Below are 8,064 nucleotides of genomic sequence, written 5' to 3'. Positions count from 1 at the left end.
CATTGACTCTGTAGGCAAGGAACTCTTCCAGGAGGTTATTGAAGTAATCCAGAGAAAAGACCAAAATTGAGGCAGTTAAACATAAACCCATCTGAATTCAGCTCATTATAAGTAAAGTTCAAAATGTTTTTTCATATATATATATATATATATATATATATATATATATATATACTCTATATATATTTAAAAAGACATCTAAAATAAAATCTTGTACACATGGGCATCTAATTGTTAGACTAGTTTAATTGATATTAAGTTGGTTATAAAAGCTTTATGAATCACACTAGCCAGATTGGGTCAGTTGGTAGAGAGTAGGCCCTCAGACTGAAGGGTCCTGGGTTAGGTTCTGGTCAAGAGCACGTACCTGGGTTGTGGGCTTAATCCCCCTCCCTGGTTAGGGCATGTGTGGGAGGCAACTAATCCATGTGTCTCTCTCATATCAATGTTTCTCTCTCTGTCTCTCCCCTTCCTTTCCACTCTTTCTAAAATCAATGGGAAAATATCCTAGAGTGAGGATTAACAACAACAACAAGAAAAGTTATAAAAGTAAAGGAACATTTATGAATCATGATTTTAACTTGTAACTAAAAAACAACAACACTTTTCCATTTTAAACATTCATATATTTAATTATTATCAATTAATTAACTTTAGATTTGCTGGGGTGAAAGTGAAATAAACTGACATTTACAAATAACTTACTACATACCAGGTACATTGAAACCCCTGAGAAATAGTTATTTCTATTTTCATTTTAGGGATGTAGAAATGGAAAAGCACCACGACCGAAGTAACTGTCCCAATGTCACACAGCTAGTAAGTAGAAATTATATTATTGCAGTTTAGGCCTATCTAATTCTAATGTTTATTATATTTTCAACATTACTATCAATAGTGAGATAGTGAATTTAGCAGACAAACTATCACTGTTTTTAGAAGCAACCTTTATAGCTCCTCTTCTTCTGTGTCCTCTGATAAATTATCGAGATATTATTTCAACAATAGGTATACATTTTTTGAAAGTGCAAAAAAAAAGAGATGGTTTTTCAGAAACAGGTGTGCCACTATCTCCTGTGAGGAAATTTTTTTTGATAGATTTAGCTATTAATGGATGAAGTGTGAAGGGATAAACATCTTGATTAGTCGTAAAAATACATAATGCAAAATAAGGAATTTGTATTCAGGTAACACGATGTTTGACTTTTTTTTTTTAATATATTTTATTGATTTTTTACAGAGAGGAAGGGAGAGAGATAGAGAGCTAGAAACATCGATGAGAGAGAAACATCGATCAGCTGCCTCCTGCACATCTCCTACTGGGGATGTGCCCGCAACCCAGGTACATGCCCTTGACCAGAATCAAACCTGGGACCTTTCAGTCCGCAGGCTGACACTCTATCCACTGAGCCAAACCGGTTTCGGCACGACGTTTGACTTTTTATCATGAGTTGACATGGGTAACTAGGGCTTTCATTCAGAAAAGGTAGCATTGTTTAAATGGTTGTATTTCCATGTGGAGAAAGCATAAAGTGACAATGAAGCCTTACATAGTTCTTTGTAAAGCCTTCAAATATTACATACCCCAAATTGAAGACATACCCCAAATTTAACCTTATTCCTCCTTGTCATGATGTAAATATTTGGCTGCTCATTCATTTTCCAGCTGACACTTTGGGAGGCAGGAGAAATAGCCCATAATTCTTCTATAACTAGGATCATAGGGAAGAAATGTCACCTGTCCCTTACTGAAGACCTGACTGAATCTAGAGAATGGTGGCTTTGCTATAATTAATGACTTCACTTCTCAAATTTTTGACTGCTTTAAATTACTTTTCCAGTGAATCTTTAATAGAGATAAAAACTGGAAATCTGGGTGTTTGCTCATGGCCATTCATCACAATTAGCTTTATTATACAAAAAAGGAATCGCATAAAGTAACTCTAATTTTAGTTAATAGTAAACACAACTCTTTATTTTTGGTGTTTATAAAGTACTTTATTTTTGTGTCTTATCTTTTACATTAAATTTATTGAGGTGATGTTGGTTAATGAAATTATATAGACTTCAATTATATTTGTCCTCCTAATTTTGAGACTCAGTATCATAAATGGAGAACACTTAACTTGGCCAGTCACTAGAGTTTTGATGGATTCTAGAAAGGAGACCATAAGATGGGTGACAACTCGCATAACCTCCAGGATGGTTGTGGCAAAAGGTATCCATGCTCCTTTCACAGTAAATCACTTCTGTCAACATGAACCAGACTCTATGGGGCTAAAATAAAATAAATAACCTGTTTTACCCTGTGATGCAAATAAAGTTTTCTTTTCTAGAAACAGAATTTCATGTCAGTTTAATATATTCTCCCCCTGAAATTGGAAGTTGAATGTAATCAATAATGGTAATTGTTTGCCTTATTCTCTAAGAACACTCCTACACTGAAACTTTCCTATCTAGTAATTAAAGAAAACTGGTTACAGAACTTGTTTTTTCCAAAGGAAACAAAAGAATGTATTTGGACTCTAACAAGCATTGTATTTATATGGGTTGGATAAAACTTATGATTATGTTTACTAAAGACTCTAAAATGGAAAATAAAGATAGCTTTACCAAATCAAAGATTACTTTATTATATGCAAAGCATATTCATAACAAGCAATATATGTCTTACAAAAATTTTATGAAATCATGATTTAAAAATTCTCAAACAGAAGGGTAACAGTTTGAAAACTTTATTTAGTTGCAGAACCTTATTTTTCCCAAAAGGAAAATTAAAAAGATACTAAATATATAGAACAGACATGAATGGAGCTCCTGTAGTTGAAGTATGAAACCCCTTCATGGGACCTTAAGGAAATCTGAGACATCAATGGAAAATCTTGAGATAGAATGTATGAAGAATTTTTGAACAAATACTATATGTTTTTTCTAAAAAATATAGCTTTACTGTTGAGAGTATTAGAGATATCCCCCTTTACCCCCATTGCCCACATCAACTGGGTTCCAGTCCTTCCCTAGGCCTTCACTTCCCTTTTGTTTGTGTCCATGTGTTATGCATCTATGCCTGTAAGTTCTTTGGTTTATCTCTCTCTGCCCCCGTCCCTCCTTTACCTCTCATATAAACCTTTTTAATGATAGTAAGATGAAATTTTCAAAAACAAAAATACACAATAAAGTCAAGTTAGAAGTAAAATTTACTTATAGTATATTAAAATTTATTTTGAATTATTACTTTTACTTTTCCAACAGTAGTTTAACATAAGTTTTTAATATATTTCTGGGCAATAACAAAGATTTTCTCTAGTTAGGCTGCCCTTAGCACCACACTTAAATCTCCCCACAAAAATAGATAAAATTCTTCATATAAAGATAATCAGTGCTATGCATTTGTTACTCAATCAAATGGAAAGAGCCTTAATTTAAAAACTTAAAAGCCAAATGTATTCTCTATCAAAATTACAAACTACTGTTCTAATATATTATTGTGTCATTTCAATAGCAGTGAACTGCAAATATAAGCATTATTAAAAAATGGTGGCATGTTTTAAATGCCCATTAATGTATGTTTAATTAAATCCATGTGAAATCTACACAAAGATCAAAACAATTAATTATAATCAATATTAACTAAATGATACAGAATAAATTAGGAAAGGGATGTTCAAAAAAGTAATTCATATAGAAAACTTGAACACAAGTAATAGTGGGTTTATCTTTAAAGAACAAAGAAAATTCTGATTCTACATACATTTGATTTAATTAAAACCTCTTTTTTAAACATGTATATTTTTTTATTAGTTGCCAAAATTTCCAATTCACTAAAATACATGAAAAGAGAATATACTTTCATGTATTTAGCTTATTCATTAACTCAGCAAACATCTATTCAACATTTTTTTAGGTACCAGACATCAAAATAGTAAAATATGCTAACTAGCTACAAGTTGCTTTTTGGGACTTAACTCAGAGAGGCACATATTTATGTAATTGTAATTCAGTGCAATAGCTATTATAATAAGAATTATATACCCAGTTAAGAGAGTAGTCATTTTTGTAGGGCAGGTGGTAGATTAGAGAAATTGTAAGAAATATAGAAACATTCTTCAAAGAAAAAAAACTCGGAAGAATAAGTGGTCACTTATCATTATAACATACTAGAGGTCCAGTGCACAAAATTTGTGCACTTCGGGGGGAGGGTCCCTCAGCCTGGCCTGCACTCTCTTGCAGCCCGAGAGTCCTTGGGGGATGTCTGACTGATGGCTTAGGCCAGCCGTGGGCAAACTACGGCCCGCGGGCCGGATCAGGCCCGTTTGAAATGAATAAAACTATTGAAATAAAAGACCGTACCCTTTTATGTAATGATGTTTACTTTGAATTTATATTAATTCACACAAACACTCTATCCATGCTTTTGTTCCGGCCCTCCGGTCCAGTTTAAGAACCCATTGTGGCCCTCAAGTCAAAAAGTTTGCCCACCCCTGGCTTAGGCCCACTCCCTGTCAGTTGGACATCCTTAGCACTGCTGTGGAGGCAAGAGAGGCTCCTGCCACTGCTGCTGCACTCACCAGCCTTGAGCCCAGCTTCTGACTGAGCAGGACTGCCCCTGTGGGAGCACACTGACCACCAAGGGGCAGCTCCTGCATTGAGTGTATGCCCCCTAGTGGTCAGTGTGCACCATAGTGACTAGTCATTCTGCTGTTTGGTTGATTTGCATATTAGCCTTTTATTATATAGGATAGAAGATTCCTTCAGGAAGGAAGAAGAATATTGTCATGGGGTTACAAAAGAACATCATGTCTCCAGAAAATGCTGTATTGTTCTTCTTGAATGAAGAGTCATGTTTTAGGGGATACCATGGGTCATGAGTATAGCTGGAGGCAGAAAGCAGAGATCTTTAAAGCCAAGTTAAGTAATTTGATTCCTGGGCCCTGGGAAGGATTTGTAGAGTTCAAAGCAAGTGCATAATACAATCTGTTTCACATTTTTAAATAGACTACAGTGGGGCCTTGACTTACAGAGTGTCCCGACTAACGAGTTTTTTTTGAGATACGAGCCATCTCTCGGAAGATTTTTTGCTTTGAGTTGAGAGCTAAAATTCGGGTTATGAGCCAGCTTCAGATACCCCACCGCTAGTTGGCGCAGCGAATGTCACAATGAATGCCACAACATCAGCCCAGCATCACGTGTCTCGCTCGTTCACTTTTGATTTGACATACAAGTAATTTGAGTTACAAGCTCCGTCACGGAACGAATTAAACTCGTAAGTCAAGGCCCCACTGTATTATGTTTACAGATGGCGTAAATATAAGTAAATATCAGAGAAGTTCAGATATAAAGACAGACAATTAACAGAAAGCTACAATAGCACAGAAGATGAGGTCCTTGCTAAGGCAGATCAGGGGGTGGGGGGCACAAGAGAATTGTGGGAGCTTCAGAAGAAACAGTGACTTGAGGTTGGGGTGGGAGGAAGATAGAGGGGGTCCATTATAAGATGACTCCCGTGTTTTTGACTTGGTGATGCTAGACTGTGGTATTTTTCACTAAAATGAGTGATATGGGAGGGAAGTCTGGGAGGAAATAATGAGTTCAGTGTAGACATTGAAATTGATGTGCCTCCAAGTTACTTATGAAAAGATATCAGACATCAGTTGCATATATAATTGTGAGTCTCAGAAGAATAGGGCAGAATCAGGATTGTATTAATTACATGATGTTCATACTTTGAAATGTTTGACCACTTCAAAGTATGAGAGAGAGACTGTAGTATTTGGGATGTGTAAATTTCACCACTATGGACACAGTGGGAAGGTGCACCTGTGACAAGTTTCCTAGTTATAGGAGAAAACTATAAATGTGACAATCAAAAATTTCAAACAACAGCCCTCGCTGATTTTTCTCAGTGTTTAGAGTGTCAGTCCGTTGGTTCTAGGTTCGATTCTGGTCAAGGGCACGCACCTCGGTTGGTTGAACACCTGATTCCCGACCCTGGTTGGGGCCTGCGTGGGAGGCAACCAATTGATGTGTCTCTCTCACATCAATATTTCTGTCTCTCCCCCTCCCTTCCACCCTCTCTAAAAATCAATGGAAAAATACCCTCAGGTGAGGATTAACAACAAAAAAAGTTTCAAACAATATATACCAGCATTTATGTGTATGTATAAATTATTCTTTAGCTAAGTGTTTACATATAAACCAACTAACAGGTCTGAAAAATAAAAATATATCAAACAAAAATATATCAAATAAATCAGTCATTTACCTCTTCTGCATTTATTCACATATCCATTCCTGTCCAGTTACTAGTTTTTTTTATTTTTTTAATATATTTTATTGATTTTATAGAGGAGGAGAGAGGGAGAGAGAGATAGAAACATCAGTGATAAGAGGAATCATTGATCAACTGCCTCCTGAACGTCCCCTACTGGAAATAGAGCCTGCTACCTGGGCATGTGTCCCATTAGGGAATTGAACCATGACCTCTTGGTTCATAGGTCGACGATCAACCACCAAGCTACACAGGCTGAGCTCCAGGTACTATTTTAGATGCTGGGAAACTAACAAGAAGCAAACAAAATCTCAGACTTCATGGAGTTATAGTGGTCAAAATTCACCATAAATACATACACAAATAAATACATAATTTTATTTCAGATAGTAATAAGCACAACAAAGTAAAAGAAAGCAGGATAAAGAAAGAGTAAAAGCATGGCATTTAAAAAATTGATGTCAGAGACAAAATCTCTGTGGTTGAGAAGGAAGGCGGGAGTTATTAAATAATATGGGAGAAAACTATTCAAGTCAGAATGATCAGCAAGTTCAAAGATCCTAAGGCAAGAACCCACTTCCTTTGTTGAAGAATATAAAATCAGCATAGACTAGAGCAAAGTGAGGGATGGGACATGAATTTGGAATATATGCCATGGGTAGATGTAATTGTGGTGTAGTGGTGGCAGGAGGCAGGGTGAACACTATTCTAGTCCAAGTATAATCAGTGTTCATTTGAGAATTTAGAGTAGAATGTGAAAATATCTTGTGTCTGTTTGTAACATCACTATGTAGAACTATGACTGTAATCTTGTCAAGATTGGAAGCAGGACAACCATTAGGAGCCTACAACAGTCCAGGTGATATATAGTCATGGCTGGACCAGCGTTATAGTGATGGAGTTGATGGGCAACAGTTAGATTTAATAAACGTGTTGAAAGTGGAGCAATAAGACTTGATGATGGATTGAAAAGTATCACCCCCTATAAGCTATTGGTCAAAAATAACATCAGATAAAATAATATGTCTAATAAAAGTTGGTTATTAAAAAATGACAATATTTTTAACTACTTTTTGGGGTTTTGTTTTTCTTTAATCCTCACCTGAGGATATTTTTCCATTGACTTTTAGAGAGAGTAGAAGAGAAAGGGAGAGAAGAGAGAGAGAAACATCAATGTAAGAGAAACACATTGATTAGTTGCCTCCCACATGCACCCTGACCAGGAATGGGGATCGAGCCTACAGCCGAGGTATGTGCCCTTGTCTGGAATTGAACCCGGGATGCCTCAGACTGTGGCCCAATGCTCTATCCACTAAGACAATCTGGCTAGTGCTTGATTATGGGTTTTTTTTTGTTTTGTTTTGTTTTTACCCTGGTGTAATTTTACCAAAGTATTTTGATAAACCAACATATTTAAATAGGTTCCTGAATCTAAATATATCCTTAATATAGAATGAGAGTTTCCTAATATATGCCTATGGCTGCTATGTTATAAGTGTGCTTATATTTAAATGTGATGTAATCTTATAAAGAACTAGAGGCCCGGTGCACAAAATTTGTGCACTGGGGTGGGGGGGATGTCCCTCAGCCCAGCCTGCACCCTCTCCAATCTGGGACCCCTTGGGGGATGTCCCTGTGGGATCGGGCCTAAACCAGCAGTCGGACATCCCTCTCACAATTCGGGACCGCTGGCTCCCAACCGCTCGCCTGCCTGCCTGCCTGCCTGATTGCCCCTAACTGCTTCTGCCTGCCAGCCTGATCACCCCCTAACCACTCCCCTGCCAGCCTGATCGACG

Source organism: Myotis myotis, unplaced genomic scaffold (assembly GCF_014108235.1).
Source record: "Myotis myotis isolate mMyoMyo1 unplaced genomic scaffold, mMyoMyo1.p scaffold_m19_p_11, whole genome shotgun sequence".
NCBI lineage: Eukaryota > Metazoa > Chordata > Mammalia > Chiroptera > Vespertilionidae > Myotis > Myotis myotis.
Note: the sequence above shows the minus strand (reverse complement) of the source record.